Source organism: Oncorhynchus gorbuscha, linkage group LG02 (assembly GCF_021184085.1).
Source record: "Oncorhynchus gorbuscha isolate QuinsamMale2020 ecotype Even-year linkage group LG02, OgorEven_v1.0, whole genome shotgun sequence".
NCBI classification, from domain to species: Eukaryota; Metazoa; Chordata; class Actinopteri; order Salmoniformes; family Salmonidae; genus Oncorhynchus; species Oncorhynchus gorbuscha.
The window spans coordinates 84,890,066-84,913,584 of record NC_060174.1 but is presented as its reverse complement, the minus strand read 5'-3'; the positions used below and the strand labels follow the sequence as shown (position 1 = coordinate 84,913,584).

Here is a 23,519-nt window from a genome sequence, read left to right as displayed (position 1 = left end):
GTAGGGCTAGAGTTAACAGGCTAGTAGGGCTAGAGTTAACAGGCTAGTAGGGCTAACGTTAGCAGACTGGTAGGGCTAGAGTTAGCAGGCTAGTAGGGCTAACGTTTGCAGGCTAGTTGACTAGCAACCTTGCAAGTTGATTTTTAAACAATACATTCGTAAGTATTTGCTTTTAAATTGGCTGGAAATTAAATTGAAACCAATAGACATGGATGCAAGTGATTTGTTTTAATTAAACATTATTGCTGTTGGAGTTTTCATGTCCAAGGAACAGGCTGGCTAGCCGGGTTCTACATATTACATTACATCACCCCCCCCCCCCCGAAAAGTAAGGGAACTTTGCATTGGGACTTTTCATGTGTATTCTAATGCAAATCCATGTGTTACATGTGGTTACGTTTATGCTACCTAAGTTGACATAACGTTCTCCAGCAGTGTAGCCGTAACGGACTATACTATGAAAAATGGATACGCTGAAATTAGAATCCCTGGATGATGAACTCACTGTAGGTTAGCTTGCCTTTAATGTATGCCCAGTTCAACTGCATTTTAAAGCGTCACATACATTTGATGGTCTCCTTAATGTGAAGTGATTGCAGCATGTATTTAAATATTTATAGTCAATAGCTCTTGCTGGAGCCATTCTAAACTGGCACCAGGCATGGGTTCTGCGCGTGCGTGCGTACACTGTCAGACATTTTCAACGATCGTGACATCCCAGGGGGTGCCTCTGAAGATGTGTGTGTGTTAAAGCAGCAGACACAGTAAAGGCTTGTACAAGAAGGCTGAGTGCACACACTTTCACACAAACACTTGGGAAATAAACATTGCATGATGTTGAATGTCAGCTTTTTACTTTGACCTTAACCAGCTAAATGTAATCTACATAGTTTCCTGAAGTAATTATTTATCATGAGGTTCATAAACAATAGCTAGTAATATTATGTATTTCCTATTCAACAAAACTGCATAAGGCTTGAAATGACTGGTTTCTAAATATTGTATAATCAAATTATAAAATGACTATGATTTCACCGTATAACTGTAAAATATGTATTTGTGGGTTTAGTGTTGTAAAAAAATGTGCATGTTTTCTAATGGACTCTCGTTCAAACAATGAAATGCCAATGAAATGGTAGGAGGGACATCCCATATTTAAGTGGTGTCATATACTCCTTTGTCCTTGAGAACCGGGGCTACCGCTCAATCCAAGCCATCTCATACCGATAGCTAAGCGCAAAATGTCAGTCGGAACGGAGTTAACATAGTGGAGCCCTGAAAGGATCTGAGGGACAGTGCATTTGGAGAATATTCAGACCCCTTCACATTTTCCAAATTGTGTTACTTTACAGCCTTAATCTAATAGAGATTAAATATTTTTTTAAATCTCATCAATCTATACGCAATACCACAAAGCGAAAACAGGTTTTTAGAAATGTTTGCGAATGTATTATTATCCTTGTAAAAATTCCCTGTCATAGGTCAGTTAGGATCACCACTTTATTTTAACATTTGAAATGTCAGAATAATAGTAGAGAGAATGATTTATTTCAGCTTTTATTTCTTTCATCTCATTCGCATTGGGTCAGACGTTTACATACACTCAATTAGTATTTGGTAGCCTTGCCTTTAAAATTGTTTAACTTGGGTCAAATGTTTCGGGTAGCCTTCCACAAGCTTTCCACAATAAGTTGGGTGAATTTTGGCCCATTCCTCCTGACAGAGCTGGTGTAACTGAGTCAGGTTTGTAGGCCTTCTTGCTCGCGCACACTTTTTGCGACCAAGCTTCAACTTCCTGACTGACATCTTGAGATGTTGCTTCAATATATCCACATAATTTCCCTTCCTCATGATGCCATCTATTTTGTGAAGTACACCATCCCCTCCTGCAGCAAAGCACCCCCACAACATGATGCTGCCACCCCCGTGCCTCACCGTTGGGATGGTGTTCTTTGGCTTGCAAGTCTCCCCCTTTTCCTCCAAACATAACAATGGTCATTATGGCCAGTTCTATTTTTGTTTCATCAGACCAGAGGACATTTCTCCAAAAGTACGATCTTTGTCCCCATGTGCAGTTGCAAACCGTAGTCTGGCTTTTTTTATGGCAGGTTCGGAACAGTGGCTTCTTCCTTGCTGAGCGGCCTTTCAGGTTATGTCGATATAGGACTCGTTTTACTGTGGATATAGATACTTTTGTACCTGTTTCCTCCAGCATCTTCACAAGGTCATTTGCTGTTGTTCTGCTATTGATTTGCACTTTCGCACCAAAGTACATTCATCTCTAGGAGACAGAACGCGTCTCCTTCCTGAGCGGTATGACGGCTGCGTGGTCCCATGGTGTTTATATTTGCGTACTATTGTTTGTTCAGATGAACGTTGTACCTTCAGGCATTTGGAAATTGCTCCCATGGATGAACCAGACTTGTGGAGGTCTACAATTATTTTTTTGAGGTCTTGGCTGATTTCTTTTGATTTTCCCATGTTGTCAAGTAAAGAGGCACTGAGTTTGAAGGTAGGCATTGAAATACATCCACAGGTACACCTCCAATTGACTCAAATTATGTCAATTAGCATATCAGAAGCTTCTAAAGCCATGAGATAATTTTCTGGAATTGTCCAAGCTGTTTAAAGGCACAGTCAACATAATGTATGCTAACTGGCCGACTGGATTCGTGATCCAGTGAATTATAAGTGAAATACTCTGGCTGTAAACAACAACAAAAAATTACTTGTGTCATGCACAAAGCAGATGTCCTAACTGACTTGTCAAAACTATAGTTTGTTAACAATACATTTTTTAAGTGGTTGAAAACTAACCTAATTGTATGTAAACTTCCGACTTCAACTGTAAGTATTCAGGCCCTTTGCTTTGAGACTCAAAATTGAGTTCAGGTGCATCCTGTTTCCATTGATCATCCTGGATTGGAGTCCACCTGCGTTAAATTATATTTATTGGACATGATTTAGAAAGGCACACACCTGTCTATATAAGGTGCATGTCAGAGCGAATACCAAGCCATGAGGTCGAAGGAATTGTCAGAGAGCTCTGTGACAGGATTGTGTCATGGCACAGATCTGGGGAAGGTTTCCAAAAAAATGTCTGCAGCATTAAAGGTCCCCAAGAACACGGTTGCCTCCATCATTCTTAAATGGAAGACGTTTGGAACCACCGAGACTCTTCCTAGAGCTTTCCGCCCGGCCAAACTGAGCAATCGGGGGAAAAGGGCCTTGGTCAGGGAGGTGACCAAGAACCCAATGTTCACACTGACAGAGCTCCAATTCCTCTGTGGAGATGGTTGTCCTTCTGGAAGGTTCTCCCATCTCTGCAGCACTCCACCAATCAGGCCTTTATGGTAGAGTAGCCAGACGGAAGCCACTCCTCAGTAAAAGGCACATGACAGTCCGCTTGGAGTTTAGCAAATGGCACATAAAGGACTCTCAGACCATGAGAAACAAGATTCTCTGTTCTGATGAAACCAAGATTGATCTCTTTGGCCTGAATGCCAAGTGTCACGTCTGGAGGAAACCTGGCAACATCCTTACGGTGAAGCATGGTGGTATTTTGCAGGGACTGGGAGACTAGTCAGGATCGAGAGAAAGATGAATGGAGCAAGTACAAAGAGAGATCCTTGATGAAAACCTGCTCCAGAGCGTTCAGGACCTCAGACTGGAACGAAGGTTCACCTTCCAACAGGACAATGACCCTAAGCACACAGCCAAGACAATGCAGGAGTGGCTTCAGGACAAGTCTCTAAAAGTCCTTGAGTGGACCAACCAAAGCCCGGTCTTGAACCCGATCGAGCATCTCTGGAGAGACCTGAAAGTAGCTGTGCAGCAATGCTCCCCATCCAACCTGACAGAGCTTGAAAGGATCTGTAGAATGTGAGAAACTCCCCAAATACAGGTGTGCCATGTTTGTAGCGTCCTACCGAAGACGACTCGAGGCTGTAGTCGCTGCCAAAGGTGCTTCAACAAAGTACTGAGTGAATGGTCTGAATACTTATGGAAATGTGATATTTCATTGTTTAGACATTTTTTCAAATTTATTAAACTGTTTTTGCTTTGTCATTATGGGGTATTGTGTGTAGATTAATGAGGGGGGGGAAACAATTTAATCAACTTTAGAATAAGGCTGTAGCGTAACAAAATGTGGACAACATCAAGAGGTCTGAAAAACTTTCCAAATGCACTCTATAATATTATATATCCTGTTTCCATCCATATGCATGGCATGCCATACACTGTCAAATGTTAACACATTTCCAACTAAAGGTGCTCTGAATATTTCATTGAACATGTTGTCCGTTATTTTCCACACAGTATCTGTAATATGCCTAAAATGGTTTTCAGTTTCTAAGGAAACACTGGCTCCTCGCTCAGCTAAATAAGGCATTCTTGTTATGATGAGTCCAGAAGTCTCTCTAGCGGGGGCTGAGATTGCACTGTGGCTGTATTGAACATCTGAGACTATACTGAAGATAATGATATGAAACCAGCACCGGCCTGCTTGGTGGTGTGGCGTTATGCTGCCAGTTCATCAGTAGATTTAGTTTATGATACTGTCAGCTTTGATTTTTTTTGTAATTACTTATTGAGCAAAGTGAATGAAACGATGCATGTTTGCTGTTAATCTGTATATTATGATCAGGTTAGGAAAAAAATACAGTACTCACCTGATTTCAAGAACTAGTGTTGGGACACAGTGGTACTGTGTGAGTCTCATTGAGTTCTCCCTGCTCTCTGTCAGGGGTTGGATTTCTTTCAGTCTCCCTGTCGTCAGCATGAGGCAGGGCCAACTCTTGTTTTTATTCTGTTCACATGGACAGGACTGTTCTTACCGCAAGTCTCTGTCAGCAGAATTTCAAATGAATCGCACAAAGCCATGTTTCCAGACAGGATTGGTTTACAGCACATACAGACATTGAATCTGTCTCCCTGCACAGCAAGACTTGCAGTGGGAACCGGCAGCTAATTCTAACCTATTCTAATATTAGATAAAGCAAAGATTAGATTTCCTGCCTAGATTCAAGAATTACTACAATAAAGTTCCCGCCTCTTCCATTACCTCCCCCATTTTGTCGTCTAGAAAATGGGTATAGGAGTCGATAGGATATAGGAGTAGATAGTAGAGCAAGGAAGCTAAAATGAAAATGATCGACACCAATCAGTTATCATAGGCAGTTTGATATCATTCATTACGATAAGTAGCCTATACTAGAGAAATGTGACGTTTTTAAATGAAATAAGTTTGCTAATATGGGTGACTGTTAATGAGACAATTGATGGCTACAACCATCAAACTAGTAGTAGAAGTTTAAAGGATCAAAATAAAAACACAATTTAATAAACTTCTATTTATCGTTATCGCATTAATTCAGGCACGTTATCGCAATATGGATTTTGGTCCATATCGCCCAGCTTTAGTATATAGAATCTAAAGTACTGTAAGAAGAGTGAAATACTATGGCATAATGTGTCTGTCTACGCCTACATATGTGGCATGGCTATTGCTTCAATGTCATCCACTAAGCTTAGAACTCCGCCTTTCATTCTACTTCATGTGAATATCACTTGATTAAATCTGCTAAGTACAATTAACTATTTTTACTTAGCTGTGCATACCTTCCTAATATTGAGTTTTTACCAGCCTCATGTTGACCCAGCAGCATTGCTGTTCTTGACACAAACCGATGTGCTTGGCACCTACTACCATACCCTGTTCAAAGGGACTTAAATATTATGTCTTGCCCATTCACACTCTGGCACATATCCTTGTCTAAATTGTCTTGAGGCTTAAAAATATTTCTTTAACCTCTCCTCCCCTTCATCTACACTGATTTTGAAGTGGATTTAACAAGTAATATCAAAATGGATCATATCTTTCACCTGGTCAGTCTGTCATGGAAAGAACAGGTGTCCTTAATGTTTTGTACATTGTGTATAACCACCAGAACGTAGGAAAATCCATACTGCGGGTTCTGTTTGGAAAGCTATGAAAGCTACAGCAATGCACTCCAGCATGACCCTCTGCTCATGACCCTCTGTTTTCTGCGGTAGCCTCTGAAGTGACACCGTTTACCCGATTTGAATTAACAGTCATGATACCTTTTGACCTTTTTCCTTTTCAAACATTCTGTGGGTCGGTCTCATTCTCACAGACGGTCTGAGAAAGTCCATGGTTTTCTGGAAGCCATTAAGTCTGACTTGTCCGTGTGGGGCGAATAAGGCTCGTTGAACACTGAGATTAGAGACATGGACTCAGATATGTGGAACAAACAGCACCCTCTCATTATAATTGTCCATAGAGAAATCTACCACAGCCGTGTTTGTCCCAGATTCTTTCATAAGATGGGGGCTCTGTGTGTCTGAGAACCCAAGCTCATTAACAAGTGCGTTCCACTGGGCAGTTTCATCCATTTTAAGTAGATCAATTATTTCTCTCTCTGTACCTCCCCTCTCATTCCCTGCTTGCATTAAAGAGCACACAGTAAAAGTCCCTAGAACTTCCACTTGTTTTATTTGTAGCTTTTATTGTCCTCCATTTATGCATATAGGTTACATTGTGTGAGGGAGATCCACAGGTTATTAGTGACACACAAAAGACCAGAGTTGTTTTGTGCCCCCGATTCGGTCTTTACAATGCTCACATTACTAGGGTTACCTTTCTGCCGGTCTCTGTAAACCCCAATATCGAGCTGCGTTTATCTTTCTCCATCTTCTTTTAACCTACTTCTGCACCAGGCAGTTGGAGTATTTTCTTATCTTCTACTGTTTTATATCCCTCTGGCTATTATTTCTGTCCGCCCTGCAGTATTGCTACCTGCCAGCTTCAGACTTAATATTATTGCTGAGTTCATATAGGGGTGTGATTTTAGTGTGGTTTGGCAAGCTTTCACCTTGTGAAAGATAGCTTCCAGTAATTGGGTACACTGACATCGGTACCCATACATTACCCTGTATGGGGAATTTGTTTCTCCTCCTTGCCATGTTAATGCATCTATTCATTGATTGCATTGCCAATGCCAAGTGAAGCTGTTGACATCGCACGTGACTTGTGATTTTCCCACTCACCATTTACATCAGTACCTTTTTGATGTGTAAATGATTCTCTCAGTAAGAGCTTTTTTAAGACATCTGGCACGACATTCATCGGGTTTCATATAGTCTTAGCAAAATTGGTTGATTTTTCTTATTGAATCCAACACCTGAGGTATTTGAAGTAACTGTATTTTGTCCCAGGAGCAGAAGTCTGAAGAGGAGGTGCTTAGCGTACCTGGACTGTGCCGATGGAGAGGAGTTTGACCCCAGCGCGCTTCCCGACCCGGACAAACTATGCTCTGACTCGGAGGAAGATGATGACCAGAGCAGGTAAAAACTACAGGCTACTGTACCAGCTAGTTTTTAGGCTGAATGTATGATAGACTAAAAGCTCCAGCTGGAGCATTTAAAATCACTTGACAATGCAGCCCTACCCATAAGGATATTGTGACTAGTAGATCTGAAAGAACAGGCATCAATTCGACCAAGCCTAGATGTTTGGCTATCACTGTTACATGTCCAATCCTTTAAAAACTACCAGACAGAATCAAGAAGTCATGGGCTTGTGATCCAGCAATGGTCTGACATTTCTCAAGAAATCCATATTGGAAAACAATGAGCTGCTCAGCATTATTGGACCAGCAGTCTGTTGTAGCGAGGGTTGTTTCCTTCGAACATTCCGAGATTCATTAGATTTGCAATGTTGTATCTCTGCTCGTCTGCCTAGGGTTATTGGGATTTGCGGTGTAATTGACTCTGGAGCAGAACTATACCCTTTCCAGGAGGGAGGACTTTGTAGCGGGCTACAAGGACTCCCTTGTAGCCCGCTGGCCGAGGCATTGATTGCTGGGCGTGCGGCAGCTAGGCTATAAAGTGTGTAATTAGAGACAGATTAAAAGTGGCAGCCGAGGGTGAAGGGCAACGCAGCCTCTCGCTACAGGGCAATGCACCAAGGATTTAAAGGCAGAGAGGCAGGCAGTACGCTTCTGGTTTTATGCTCCACGTCTTCCTCTCTTTTCTCAGTGTCTTAGGTGTCTATTCCGGTGTATTGTCTTTGTGCTCTCGCTCTCTGACTTGATTCTACTTACCTTTCTCCGTCCCTTTTCCGTTCGCTTCCTCACATACACTTCTTTCTCTCTCTGCCTCTCTCCCCTGTGTGTGGAGGAGCAGGTGATGTTCTTCCCATCTCCTCCTCCTCCGTAAAGCCCACTAGTCCATAGGGCTGGGGGCGAGAACAGATTTATGCTCCCCTGGCGTTCACTGCATGACTACGCTTGCCCGTTACCACGGAGATCTACCACTAGCCTGCCTGCCTCTCTCACCGGGATGCTGGTTTATACCAAGGAGGGGGTTCTCAGAACACCACCACTTATTTATCACCCTCACATTGACACCCCCCCTCCTCTCTCTCCCCCTCCCTCCGACTCTTTCCTCCAGTGTATATTAACACCACCTCCTAGTGCCTTCCCCTGGCATATTTCCCCCCTGTGCAGAGTACCCCCCCTGTGCTGCTGGTTTATGGCCTGACCATTGTTACAGCGCACTAAGGATGTACTGTATCCATTCCATATCCCTGCTCAGTCCATCCATGCCTGTATTGGCCTATTCTGACTCACTCCACTGATCACATCCTGTGGTGATGATGAATGACAGTGTAATTGACAGTCTCCCTGGCTGACGTAATCACTGAGTCATTTGATCGTGATCTCCAGGGCAACAGCCGGTGACATGAGTAGCAGCACCGTCAAGTATTTCGATGGATGAATGTCCCCAGGACAGCTCTAAGGCCAATTGGCTGTACCTGGATTTGGACGATCATTAGCATGCTACTCACTAACCATAGGGGTGCAATTGATTGATGCTCAGCCTTTAGCAGACCATATTACCCTCGTTTCTGACACTGTGTTAACTATGTATCACCACCACCAAAATTAGAATCACGTTATACGCCAAGTATAAAAATCAACTGTACTAGTTTCAGACTCTGGTCTTGTCCGGTCTTGATTACAGTCTGGTAATATGGTAAAGTGCAGAAAAGAAAGACCTATCAAAGCTGCAGCTAGCTCAAAACAGAGCAGCACATCTAGCTCTTAACAGCACATACAGAACTAACATCAACAACATGCATGCCAGTTTCTCCTGGTTGAGGGTTGATGAGAGTAACTGCTTCTCTCCTACAGTAGTTTTTATGAAAAATATTACTGAAGAAAATTACAGATTGTTTGCATAATCAAGTAACATTCAGCTCAGACACCCATACATACCCCACAAGACATGCACCAGGGGTCTCTTCACAGTCCCCAAGTCCAAAACGAATTCACAGCAAGGCACAGTTTTATACAGAGTCATGATCACATGGAACTCCCTTCCATCTCCATTTACTCAAGCAAACAGCTAAATTACCTTTAAAAAACTGATTGAACAACATCTCATGGAAGGTGGGGACAGTGAAATGACAAAAACACACACACAGGCACACTAACACACACAATCTACACACACATTATTCTTTAGACTTATGTTTTGTACAGTGCCCTCCTGATTTATTGACAACCTAGGTAAATACTGTATGAACAAAGAAGGCTGTGAGGTTGTTATTCATTTAACTTGATTTTACGCAAAATATCATATGAATCCAACCTTTTAATTGAGTTAAAATTGTTAAAAGAAAAACTTTCGTCATCAATAAATCATTATTTTATTCAAAAACATACATGTCACAATTATTGGCACCACAGCATTTAGTATTTTGTGAGCCCTCCTTTTGCCAAGATAACAGATCTGAGTCATCTGCTATAATGTTTGATGAGTTTGGAGGACACAAAGGACGTGATTTGAGATCATTCCTCCATACCGAAACTAGGGCTAGGCGGTATACTGTATTTTGCGATATACCGGTATTGATACACGGACCGGTTTGGGCTTTTACTTTACCTTCCATAACGGTATTTGAATGTTTAGTTTGTTACATGTGATACGCCATGTGTAATGTCCATTTTTATAGTTTACTTCGCTACTTGAGTCATCTCTCCTCTCTCCATGCTGCTTTCCACACAGACCTAGCCGTCCCCGTCACTCAAGGAGCGCCTTTGTTGTTCCTTGACCAGGAGACACTTGCGTTCAGTCTGCATGGTCAATGCCGCACATGCAACAATGTTGGTGTTGTTTTCACTTTGTTTCTTATTAAATCCACTAGCATTCTATAATTACTCTTAGTTTGTAAGAAACACATCTGCAAACAGCTAGTTTTGTCTTTTCTTAGCAAGTTGAGCCTAAATCTTGTTAGCTGCTAATGATAATAGCTAGTTAGTTAGCTATACATGTCAGAGCTAACGTAATTAGCTCTACAGCCTGATAAAACCATTGATGGTGTAGACCTAAATCAGCATGTTGTTTGTGCAACAGTATTTAATAGATCAAACAGGAATATGCAAAGCATGAATAGGTTACCTACATGAAGTAGTTAAGAGAACTTTCAAGCCAAAGATTGTAGGGTCCCCTAGGAAACACTTATTAACACTGTGGTTCCTAAAGAAAGAAGGGAAAAAAGAACACTTTGGTTCCTACCCTGTCACAAGAACTCCTGGTATTTTCATTCGTTGTCATGTCAAACAACACTGTATTCTAACTATTTAATTAGAATAATCATCCTATTTCCATGATTCCAGCTAGTGTTGCACCAATATTACATTTTTGGCCAATACCGATATCCGATGTTTTCCTTGCCAAAAGAATGTATACCGATAACCGATATTTACAATTTAAGTGGCCTTATAAGCATTCTTGTGCAGTTAAAGTTAGACCACTGCGTCCATGTGTGTGTGTTAAAATTAAGGCACTGCATCTCAGTGCAAGAGGCGTCACTACAGTTCCTGATTCGAATCCAGGCTGTAACACATCCGACTGTGATTGGGAGTCCCATAGGGCGGTGCACAATTGGCCCAGTGTCGTCCGGGTTTGGCCAGGGTAGGCAATCATTGTAAATAAGAATTTGTTCTTAACTGACTTGCCTAGTTAAGTAAAGGTTACACACACCACGCTGACCAAAAATGTGTTTTGTTGGCATTTACGTATGTCTCCATTACCAGTAAAAAATCATCACTTACTTGCAGTGCTGTTTTGTTGTTCATTTGTTCAGTCATTTCTTTCTCAACCAGGATTTCTATGGAACGTGGTTTGGGTCTTTGCGTGTCAAAAAAGATACACGTCAATTAACACCGACGTGTCAAATAAGCTTGTTGACCAATCAGGACCTGAATATATATATATATATATATATATATATATATATATATATGCCATTTAGCAGACGCTTTTATCCAAAGTGAATATGACTGAACGTCACATAATATAATTTAACGCGTTACTTAATTTGTTAGGTAGTTATTACACATTGATTACACTATCACTCGTATTTCATATGTCACAATGATTCATCGATACATATTAGAGGTCGACCGATTATGATTTTTCACCGCCGATACCAATACCGATTATTGGAGGACCCAAAAAAGCCAATAACGATTAATCAGACAATTTTTTAATTTTTTATTATTATTTTTTTTATGTATTTATTTGTAATGACAATTACAACAATACTGAATTAACATTTATTTTTACTTAATATAATATATATAATATATATATATATATAAAATAATATAACTTAATATAATACATCAATATAAATCCATTTAGCCTCAAATAAATAATATATAATAATATAATAATATATGCCATTTAGCAGACGCTTTTATCCAAAGCGACTTACAGTCATGTGTGCATACATTCTACGTATGGGTGGTCCCGGGGATCGAACCCACTACCCTGGCGTTACAAGCGCCATGCTCTACCAACTGAGCTACAGAAGGACCACCGTAATGAAACATGTTCAATTTGGTTTAAATAATACAAAAACAAAGTGTTGGAAAAGTAAGTGTGTGCCATGTATGTGCCATGTATGTGCCATGTAAAAAAAGCTAAGTTTGAGTTCCTTGCTCAGAACATGAGAACATATTAAAGTTGGTAGTTCCTTTTAACATGAGACTTCAATATTCCAAGGTAAGAGGTTTTAGGTTGTAGTTAATATAGTATTTTTTATTTATTTTTATTTATTGATAAAAAAAAAAAATGACCCCGTTTTCCCCCCAATTTCGTGGTATCCAATTGTTTAGTAGCTACTATCTTGTCTCATCGCTACAACACCCGTTACGGGCTCGGGATAGACGGAGGTTGAAAGTCATGCGTCCTCCGATACACAACCAACCAAGCCTTACTGCTTCTTAACACAGTCTCAGAGCGAGTGACGTGTGAAACGCTATTAGCGAGCACCCCGCTAACTAGCCAGCCATTTCACATCGGTTACACCAGCCAGCCATTTCACATCGGTTACACCAGCCAGCCATTTCACATCGGTTACACCAGCCAGCCATTTCACATCGGTTACACCAGCCAGCCATTTCACATCGGTTACACCAGACAGCCATTTCACATCGGTTACACCAGCCAGCCATTTCACATCGGTTACACCAGCCATTAGGCTGATAGGCTTGAAGTCATAAACAGCGCTGTGCTTGCGAAGAGCTGCTGGCAAAACGCACGAAAGTGCTGTTTGAATGAATGCTTATGAATGCTTACCTGCCTGCTGCTGCCTACCACCGCTCAGTCAGACTGCTCTATCAAATAATAGACTTAATTATAACATAACACACAGAAATACGAGCCTTTGGTCATTAATATGATCGAATCCGGAAACTATCATTTCAAAAACAAAACGTTTATTATTTCAGTGAAATATGGAACCGTTCGGTATTTTATCTAACGGTTGGCATCCCTAAGTCTAAATATTCTTGTTACATTGCACAACCTTCAATGTTATGTCATAATTACGTACAATTCTGGCAAATTAGTTCGCAATGAGCCAGGCTACCCAAACTGTTGTATATACCCTGACTCTGTGTGCAATGAACGTAAGAGAAGTGACAATTTCACCTGGTTAATATTGCCTGCTAACCTGGATTTCTTTTAGCTAAATATGCAGGTTTAAAAATATATACTAGAGCGTTGGACTAGTTAACTATAAGGTTGCAAGATTGAATCCCCCGAGCTGACAAGGTGAAAATGTGTCGTTCTGCCCCTGAACAAGGCAGTTAACCCACCATTCCTAGGCCGTCATTGAAAATAAGAATGTGTTCTTAACTGACTTGCCTAGTTAAATAAAGGTATAAAAAATAAAATACAACTTTTTTTAAAGAATCAGCAAAATCGGCACCCAAAAATACAGATTTCCGATTGTTATGACAACTTGAAATCAGCTCTAATTAATCGGCCATTCCGATTAATCGGTCAACCTCTAATACGTATGCTATGATGCTGGGAAAGTTGTCTCAAGCACCTACAGCGCTGGTCATAAAAAAAGCTAGCTAGGTCATGGATGCAAACAATGTTCTTTCCCAAAAACATAGCAAAATGACATATGTTTCAGTAGCTATAGTTAGCTACCTAACTATATAGCTAGGTGTCATAATGTAAAATAACCTTAATTTATAAGACCATTATTTGATTTAATGGTGGTCGGAACCATCTATGTGATGCTAGCCACAATAAGGTTTAGCAACAATAGTGAACTTTGCGGTTAGCCTTCAGAATAAAAGTATGTCATTGACAGTGACGCAAATGAATACAAATAGTATAATTATTCCATAATTGAATAGATCATGCTAAACGAGGTTGGAATGTTATATAAAATCAACAAAAGACAATTTCTTAATTTGACAAATCTTTTGAAATCACACTGGATGTATTATACTTTAGAGTTGTATTGGGGGTGTACTTACTTCACTGTACAGCCTTACTTATGGATTTTGGATCAATGACATGGGGTATCAGTCTACTCAGTGACACCCAGAGAACATTAGCATTGTAGCTCTTATTTTGTGGGACTGTGAATTGAGCCACATTTATTGTCAACCTATGTGTATTGAACTCTATTCCCGAGGAAAAACAATACTGCGTGGATGTTTTGGAGTCTGATAACTCTGGTTCCAATCAAAGTTCAAAGACATTTAGCAAACTCCAGCCGCTTACGTTTGTGGTTTGGTGACAGCAGAGGCTTTCTTCAGGCAACCCTTCCAAATAACTTTTTGGCATGGAGGTGGTGTTATTGTAGTTTTGGAGACCAGATGTAACCAACTATTGCAATTCTCCAACTGTGATTCCTGGCGATGTATTTTTCCACTTGAACCATCCCTCTCACTGTGCGTGGGGGCGAAATACACTTGTGTCCTCTTCCAGGCAGGTTCATCACTACTTCAGTTGTTTTACATGTCTTATTGCACTAATAGTGGAGATGGGTATTTTCAGGTGTATAGCTATCTTTTTAAAGCCATTACCTGATTTGTGAAGGCTAACAACCTTTTGTCTTATTTCATTTGTGTTGTCAGTCATCCATCAACATGGTAAAGGACAAAGGGAGTGTCACCTCATATTTATACCCTAGTGAAACAGGACTTCAAAACTTCTTAGGAATTGACATCCCGTCAACGGGACAGTTAATGCCTTGTGTCACCATCGCAGATTTTAGAGAAACAACAAATGTCGGTACAAGTGTCTTATATCGGCTGAAAGCTTAAATTCATGTTAATATAACTGCACTGTACAATTTACAGTAGCTATTACTGCAAAAAAGGCCATGCAATTGTTTGAGGTGAGCTCCTAACAAAACACTTATCACCGCGTTAGGCTTGATAAATTTACCTCTGAAGGTAAAATGTGTACTTACATTCTGAAATCTTGCTCTGATTTATCATCCAAAGGGTCCCAGAGATAACATGAAGTGTCGTTTTGTTAGATAAAATCCTTTTTCATGTCCTAGCAAAGAATGGAATCTGTGAAAATCTAACCCTAAACATTGTTTCAACCAGTCAAATCACATTAGTATGTATTCCTCAGAGATCCTAGAATGTAACGAGACTTCACTATATCATTAGGGGTGTAGTATATCCTATAGGACACCATATTTGTTCAGAGAGCGACGCCTTCATGGCACCCCGATGACACGGACGGTTTTCACTTGAACGACTCTAACTTTGTCAAATAAGCACCACTTGTGGTCAAACGAAGCTAGCTAGATAGCCAATGAGCTGGGCTTTATGGGAGTATCCGGAAAGCTTTTATCTGTCGGAAAATGCAGCTACTAACCTTGTACGACAGCATGGCTTTTCCTTTTGGACAAGAATTATAAGAATATTCAGAGTTATGAAAACTGGTTGTTTTGCAAATGTTGAACTTATAATATGGCTACTAATACTGGAAAAGCTCAATCAAAGTCCAAGTATACAGATTTGACGATATTCTTGCAGAAAAAAATGTAGTATGAATGCAAATGTCTCCCTCACGATTTGCCCAAATGTACCTGGGTGACTTCACACTAAATGTCATGTAGATCGCTCATTTAAAAAAAGGGGGCTGATTTTCTTTCAAAAATGTGGACGTATGTGGCATTGTATTGTGTCAACTGCTCATTTTTGTGCCATTTTATTGACCCCAGCACAAGGTGGACCTGTGTAATTATCGTGCTGTTCAATCAGCTTCTTGATATGCCACACTTGTCAGGTGGATGGATCGTGGCAAATGAGAAATGCTCATTAACAGGGATGTGAACAAATTTGTGCTCAACATTGGAGAGAAATAAGCTTTTTATGCTTGTGGAACATTTCTGGGATCTATTATTGCAACCCAACACTTTACATGTAGCGTTTATATTTTTGTCAAGTATAATTATTTATTGATGACCATTTCTTTCTTAAATGTTTTAACTCAAAGGTTAGATTCATATGATATTTTGAGTGTAAGATATAGCTGATAAACAGCAATGAACCGGATGAATAATTCAGGAGGCCACCGTAGTATTTTAGATTTGTGTGCCTGTGTATCTGTGTGTTGTTACTAGTCTTGTTTTTGTGTGGACCCCACGAAGAATAGCTGCTGCTTTGGCAAAAGCTACTGGGGATCCGAATAAACCAACCAATACACATACCCAGAATTTGACTTGGTGAATAGTTGCTGCCATCGATAGACAATGTACAAACAGAATACAGAAACATCATCAACATACGGAACATACAGTATAAATACAGAAAACATACAACTCTGGAGTATAAGCTGATAAGCTGTGAGGATATAAGGTGAGGCGAGTTACTTTTAACAGTAACCTTGCCAACAACAAACATATAGACAAGCCAATTCTCTTGACAGTCTTTCTGCTAACAAGAAAGAGGAGTAATTTCACCCAAAGTAAAAATGAAGGGGAAAACCAGTGGTACATTTGTCTTGCTTTGCTGTTTGTTAGTGCTGACAGGGTGGTTTTCTCTAACCTTAGCCCCTGGTGAACACAACCTGAGCCCAAATTAAAAACGTAGTTTGTGAAAATCTGTTTGGTGCAGATAGTAAGAACATTAGATGTTGGGGAATCGTCCCACCGATTCTGAATAAATTACGTTTGCAACACAACTTAAGCCATGACTGACGTGAGGGCCATAACATATGAAACATTCCCTCTTATCAGTTGTTAACCCCATTCCAGTCTATACATTATATACCACCATATACAGTTATGTGTGCATCCACTGGAGAAAAGCCTTAAATGATTCAACAAACTTAAGCCTTGTTCACACTGCGAGACAAATCTGTTTTGGAGTACTGACGGTCCAAACAGCAAGTTACAAGTGACCAAATCATATTTGTGTGTGTTCAGACAGCAGTCATTTGTTGACATGGTTCTGCTAGTTGTCATAGTAGTCAGCTAGCTAGCCTAGGCAGTGAACTAGCTAGCTGGGTAGCTGTTTAGCTTTCTTGCACATTCTCTCATTTGTTTGTAAACAATTAACTAGCTAATGAACAATGAACACAATTACATTTTATGGATGGCAATTTGAATGCACAGAGAGACCGTGATGAGATCCTAAGGCCCATTATTGTGCCATTCATTCGCCGCCATCACCTCATGTTCCAGCATGATAACGTCCCCCATGTCGCAAGGATCTGTACACAATTCCTGGAAGCTGAAAATGTTCCAGGTCTTCCATGGCCTGCATACCCATTAGACATATCACCCATTGATCATATTTGGGATGCTCTGGATCGACGTGTACAATGGCGTGTTCCGGTTCCCGACATTATCCAGGAACTAAGCACAGTCATTGAAGAAGAGCTGGACAACTTTCCACAGGCCACAATCAACAGCCTGATCAACTCAATGCAAAGGAGATGTCTCGCTGCATTGGTTTTCTGATCCATGCCCCTATTTGTTTTTTAAGGTATCTATGACCAACAGATGCATATCTGTTTTCCCAATCATGTAAAATCCATAGATTAGGGCCTAATGAATTTATTTCAATTGACTGATTTCCTTATATGAACTGTAACTCAGTAAGATCTTTGAAATAGTTTCATGTTGCGTTTATATTTTTGTTCAGTGTAGTTATCTAGCTAGCATATAATTACGCAATTCAGTAAAGTAATTATACACCTACTAATAACAAATAGCTTGCCTGGTCCATGGAAAGCTGCTCAATCTGCATTGACTGGTGGAATCATTTAATAAGCTAAATGAGCTAATTGTAAAAACTGTTGACTTAACAAGTTAAAAAAGGAACAATATAAACCGGTACTTTTTCTGGTTTTATCCGGGTCAGAACTTTATTATACAGGTCAGAACAGTGGAATGGAATGAAAATAATTGTAGTTCTGAACGAAATGATATGTAAATAATTTTGGTTCCAACCCCTGAATTGAACTAAACAATCCATGCAGAAATGCATATGACTGCAGTCATGTATACACCAACATTTACAACCAGCCAGCTTGTACAGGACATTCTGAGCTTTCCTTACCTTTGGAACTTCTGTAAAGATGTATTTATGTAAGATACACTACCAATTATTCCATCATAGACATGTAGCTCTATAGGGCAAGTTATTTTCCCCTGGTCAGGTTCTTGTTCTCAGAAGACACAGCTTGGCTGGTGTGTGATGGCGCCCAGGAGTGTATTAAACACACTACTATATGAGACCTGCTGGCCTTTGGAATTCAATTGAGTCTACAGGAAAAACACTTACGATAAGAGCATGATACAGGGGTCAGTTAAGGGGTAAATTAAAAACTTGCCAGAAGAATGAGTCAGATGTTTGATCTTTGAAGTCTATTGTTGCTGCTCTTTTAGCTATTTTATACTGAACAAACACAACATGTAAAGTGCTGGTCCCGTGTTTCATGAGCTGAAATAAAAGCTTATTTCTCTCAAAGTTTGTTAGCTAGCATTTTATCCTTTGCTAAGATGATCTATCCACTTGACAGGTGTGGTATATCAAGAAGCTGATTAAACACTATGGTAATTACACAGGTGCACCTTGTGCTGGGGACATTAAGGCCATAGATTTCTTAAGTTCAGAGGGAGCTTGCAAATGGCATGCTGATTGCAAGAATGTCCACCAGAGCTGTTTCCAGAGAATTGTATGTTAATATCTCTTTCGTAAGCCGTGTCCAACCGTCCTCACAACCGCACCACGTGTAACCACACCAGCATAGGGCATCCACATCCGGCTTCTTCACCAGCGGGATCGTCGGGGTGTGGGGGGGGATAGAGGAGTATTTCTGTCTCTTAAGCCCTTTTGTGGGGGAAAACTCATTCTTATTGGCTGGGCATATGGCCTCCCAGGCCCACCCCATGGCTGCGCCCCTGCCCAGTCATGTGAAATCCATAGATTAGGGCCTAATGAATTGATTTAAATTGACTGATTTCCTTATATGAACTGTAACTCAGCAAAGTCGTAGAAATGTTTTATATTTTTGTTCAGTATAGATGAAAATTGCAAACAATTTACTCTGATCAGGTGGGACCATTCCCCAAATTGTGTTTTCACTATGTGAAACAGATTTTCTACCAACTAAGTTCTTAATTTGGGCTCACGTTGTCTTTACCAGGGGCTAAGGTTAGAGAGAACCACCCTGTCAGCACTAACAAACAGTAAAGCAAGACAAATGTACCACTTGTTTTCCCCTTCCTTTTTACTTTGGCCTGCATGTTTGTGGTTGGCAAGGTTACTTTAAAAGTAACGCATTATACATTCATTGGAAGAAACAGGCGAAACGAGGCGGTACCATCCAACAAAAAAATGCTTGTTTTATATTTCCATTGTGAACCGTTTTCCACAGTGTGCCCTAATGAATTGACCCACAATGGGGTTCTGCATGCATGGTAGCCATTTTGTATTCCTAGTGCTCAGCACCCAGCCCCTGAGCTGTGGAGTGTCAACAATCAGAGGTGCAGATAATAGGAGAGACGGCTCTATCAGCAATAACTGTGTTTCACTCTGCTTCCTGATCACATGATAAATCATTCCCCACTCCCTTGATCCACACCAATTGACTTAATCAAAGATAAGTTGTGTTCCCCAAGTTTTATACTTTTTTCGGCTCATTTGTTCAATTAATCCCATTAAGCCATTGCTGGTGTCTGATCATCCCGGCCATTTCACAACTTTGAATAAAGAGAGCCAGCTATCTCCCCTATCAGATGGATATGAGACGGGTGCCTCTTTCCATCCCTCTCAATTACAAAGAATCTTGAGCAGCCTCATGCAATCAAATAGCTAGCAACATTGGAAGATTTTTAACCAAGATACCTCCCAGGGTTGCAATCCTCTACCTCTGTTTTACACAGATCCCCATGAACCACGGTATGTCTCATAACACCTTTTTTTCAAAGACCATCTCCATAGACCGACCCTCAATATAAACTGCACTCCCATTGATGTGAGCTAAACTGATTGTTGAAACCTTTCTCCTCTCTTTGTTTAAAGCCATACTGCTGGGATGAGGAAGCGCAGCCTCAGTGACTGCAGCGATGACTCTGGTGAGGAAGACGAGGCAGAGGGGAGCAGGAAGAGACCAAGGCAACAGGCAGCTGCCAAGCCCCTGGACACTGGCCTCTCTCTGGCTGAGGACGAAGAGCTGGTCCTGCATCTGCTAGGGATCCGGTGCTTGGGCTCACGAAAGAGAGGACATTTACCGAACACTGTGTTATGGAGGATCCTCTTCAATGTCTTGTCGTCATTATTTGGATGTTGCCCACTATTTTGGGAACATTAGAGATTTCCCAAACTGTCAAATAAAACATACAATTTACTGTTACATGTGATTGTTTGACTGTAGTTACCAGTGCTTGTTTGGTAAAAAAAGAAATATGCAATTTAACATGGAAAACATTTGACAAGTGCTTTAGTTAGTACCTATCCACATACTGTTTTATTTTTCTTCTCAAATGTTTCTCTTTGTTCTAAAATAACCTTTCAAGTACCCATCCATTTTATGACAAAGTAATATCTCACAACCATTTCCTTGGCGTACGTGTTTCTCTGCATCTCGTTCCAAGTGATGTCTATTGTAATATAATGGCATGGAACATGCTGCACCTTGACTGGAATGATTTGATTTTAGCTCGATGCAGGGGCCACCATTCACTTGGTTAAAGCCTGAACCCCTCTTTCATGTTTTTCTGTTCACGGATGTAAATGACTTTGGCACATTCTAGAATGAAATTAATGTATAATTCCTTCTGCCCCCTGTGGCCTCACCAGAGATCTGCTCCACACACTATGAGGGGGGACTGGCAGGCTGACAGATGTACAAGTCAAAAGTTTGAACATACCTACTCATTCCAGGATTTTATTTATATGTACTATTTTCTACATTGTAGAATAATAGTGAAGACATCAAAACTATGAAATAACACATGGATTGATGTAATAACCAAAAAAGTGTTAAACAAATCAAAATATTTTTGAGATTCTTCAGTGGTCACCCTTTGTCTTGACAGCTTTGCACACTTTGCATTCTCTCAACCAGCTTCATAAGGTAGTCAACTGGAATGCATTTCAATTAACAGGTGTGCCATGTTAATTAGTGGAATTTCTTTCGTTAATGCATTTGAGCTAATCAGTTGTGTTGGGACAAGGTAGGGTGGTATACAGAAGATAGCGATATTTGGTAAAAGACCAAGTCCATATTATAGCAGAACAGCTCAAATAAGCAGAGAGAAATTACAGTCCATCATTACTATTAGATATGAAGGTCAGTCAATTTGGAAAATGTCAAGGACTTTGACATTTTCTTGAAGTGCAGTGCAAAAACCATCAAGCGCTATGATGAAACTGGCTCTCACGAGGACCGCCACAGGAGGGGAAGACCTAGAGTTACCTCTACTGCAGAGGATTCGTTCATAAGAGTTACCAGCATCAGAAATTGCAGCCCAAATAACTGCTTCACAGAGTTCAATTAAAAGACACATAACATCAACTGTTCAGATGAGACTGCGTGAATCAGGCTTTCATGGTCGATTTGCTGCAAAGAAACCAATACTAAAGGGCACCAATAAGAAAAAGAAACATATTGGGCCAAGAGACCCGAGCAATAGACATTAGACCGGTCGGAAATCTGTCCTTTGGTCTAATGAGTCCAAATTTGACATTTTTGGTTCCAATCTCCATGTCTTTGTGATACGCAGAATAGGTGAACAGATGATCTCCGCATGTGTGGTTCCCACCATGGAGGAGGAGGTGTGATGGTGTGGGGGTGCTTTGCTGCTGACACTGTTTGGGATTTATTTAGAATTCAAGGCACACTTAACCAGCATGGCTACCACAGCAGCGATACTCCATCCCATCTGGTTTGCGCTCAGTGGTACTATCATTTGTTTTTCAACAGGACAATGACCCAACACACATCCAAGCTGTGTAAGGGCTATTTGATCAAGAAGGAGAGTGATGGTGTGCTGCATCAGATGACCTGGCTTCCACAATTTCCCGATCTCAACCCAATTGAGATGGTTTGGGATGAGTTGAACCGCAGAGTGAAGTAAAAGCAGCCAACGAGTGCTCAGAGTATATGGGAACTCATTCAAAACTGGTGGTAAAGCGTTCCAGGTGAAGCTGGTTGAGAGAATGCCAAGAGTGTGCAAAGCTGTCATCAAGGCAAAGGGTTGATACTTTGAAGAATCTGAAATCTAAAATATATTTGGATTTGTGTAACACTTTTTTGGTTACTACGTGATTCCGTATGTGTTGTTTCATAGTTTTGATGTTTTCACTGTTAGTCTACAATGTAGAAAATAGTAAAAAGAAAAACCCTGGAATGAGTAGATGTGTCCAAAGTTTTGACTGGCAGTGTACATTATGCAGACATGCTTGTCCCAGATCCCAAAACCACTCTCTATTTTCTGACCCTTTAACTTTTTGTGTTAAATATTCTCTTGCTGTCCCGTTGGTACTCTTTTCACTCTTGTTGCTCTCCATCACACTGTTTCCCCCATTACATCTTTACTCCTCTCTCGGTTTTGTTCTCTGGCTCTCACTGGCTTTTTCATCATGTTTTTTTTTCTGTCTCCACTTGTCCTATTCCCCCTTTCCCCTCACTGCAGTTCCAGCTTTGAAAGCTGCCCTTTCTCTGGCTTTAAGCCAATGCAGGCTCAGATTACTTCAAACCACTGCCTTCTCTGTGTGAAGCATAAATTGCTGCATCACTGGTCCAAAACAAACAACAGTAATGTAATACCTTCAAGTCCCAGTCACCATCTGTGTCCTAACCAGGATTTCTGGACATTTTTTGGTAAAGTTACGGTAATTTTGTAATGAGGCACAGTTGGTGACAGGGACTTCAAGGTATTCTATTACTTTTATTGGCATCGGTGGTGCAGCTTGTTATGCCTTTCACAGAGAAGGAAGTGGTTTCATGTCTGAGGCTCGCCTGGTGCAGCTTTCAGATCTCGAGCTCCCAGCACATCATGCTCAAAGATTACATGGGCGTAGGCCCTGCCTATGACTCCCTTGTGATTGACATAATTTACGCTGAAAAAAATAGAAAAGCAACAATATTCAAACACTTGACTGAGTTACAGTTCATACAAGGAAATCAGTCCTAATCTATGGATTTCACATGACTGAGAATACAGATATGCATTTGTTGGTCAAAGATACCTTAAAGAAAGAGGCGTGGATCAGGGAACTCATCAGTATCTGGTGTGACTACCACTTGCCTCATGCAGCGTGTGACACCTCCTTCGTATAGAGTTTAACAGTGTCCTGTGGAATGTTGTCCCACACCTCTTCAATGGCTGTGCAAAGTTTCTGGAACTGGAACACGCTGTCGTTCACGTTGATCCAGGGCATCCCAAGCTGCTCAATGGGTGACATGTTTGGTGAGTATGCAGGCCATGGAAGAACTGGGACCAGGATGGGCTTTTTCATAATCTGCCACCCCAGAGTGTATTTTAGTGTTTTTGACATTTGTTGTCTCCTCCTGTTACAGAACTGATCACTTGAAAATATTTGGGACAGAGATTTAACTTCCTAAAATCCAATAGTTTTTCATTTATTTCTATGAGTAGTTATGTATGAAAGATGTCTTAAACCCACTTAATGTGCTTG

At 40.7% G+C, this 23,519-nt stretch overlaps 1 pseudogene; it reads left to right on the top strand.

Moving 5' to 3' along the window:
* The window catches only part of LOC123990756, a 120,068-nt pseudogene extending 99,371 nt beyond the window's left edge, over nt 1–20,697 (top strand).
* Nucleotides 20,698–23,519: the final 2,822 nt, after the last annotated feature.